Source organism: Cydia pomonella, chromosome 4 (genome assembly GCF_033807575.1).
Source record: "Cydia pomonella isolate Wapato2018A chromosome 4, ilCydPomo1, whole genome shotgun sequence".
Taxonomy (NCBI): Eukaryota; Metazoa; Arthropoda; class Insecta; order Lepidoptera; family Tortricidae; genus Cydia; species Cydia pomonella.
The window spans coordinates 17,546,683-17,547,680 of record NC_084706.1 but is presented as its reverse complement, the minus strand read 5'-3'; positions in this window follow the sequence as shown (position 1 = coordinate 17,547,680).

Genomic DNA, 998 nt, shown 5'->3' with positions numbered 1-998 from the left:
TGTTCTTGCCGTGAAAATTATTCAGCGACTCCAATTACTTTCAAGGGGAGGTGTATCATTATGTATTCACTGTATTTTTTAAACTTTGAGTTGATGAATGCTTCATTTAGATATTTTTCCCACCTACGAATAAGTAGTGATATTTTCCTCCCAGCACGCCGGAATCTCAGGTCACCCACGTCACCCTGTCATGCCGGCGCTCTCCACTGAACTGCAATGCGCCAATGGACTTATAAATGAGCGAACAACGGAATTGAAAATTGCCCTATTTACTATCTGTAATTGGTTTCTGTCTGATGTTTTCGCAGTCGCTTTTTTATCTAGCAAGTTAAGCAAGATTGAATAATTAGTTTTAGAAATAATGATGTTAGAAGCGTTATGATTCTTTGAATTGTCAGTCTGTAATATTCACGTATAAAATTAATATATTCAAGGGTTCACACGAGGTCAAATCCGATAAACCAAAAAATGTTTTCATTCAAATTAGAACTCCACGTATGTCACATATAGTTCCAATTCAAAAACCCTTTTGCTCGAGGTATTGGGTTTGACCACCCACTTCTCGAGTTCACGTGTACCTACCAAGAATTTTTTATTTACATTGTATGTAGGTGTAAATTACGTTTGTTCATCAGCTGGTATTGTAAAATTAACAACCTTATTTTGTTTAGTCCAGCTTTATATAGGGTGCTATTAGCGACTGGCTATAATTCGGGTAAGCTTAAAATATTCGGTGTATTATGACTAACCGGTCCGGTAACGGCAGTGTTTGTTTGTTAAACATCAACCCTTTAATGTAGGGTTTCTCAAACATTGCGAATCTCTATGTCAATTTGTTAAAAAAAACGCGTTAGATATCGTTCCTCACGTGTCTTTTCGTGAACTCTTTTAAATCGTGGCGAACCATGGGGATTTCCGTACCCCAGTTTGTGATAAATCCTGCGTTAGTGGAAAACGGTAACACAATATATTCGCCGTCAAAAATTAAAACGAAATTA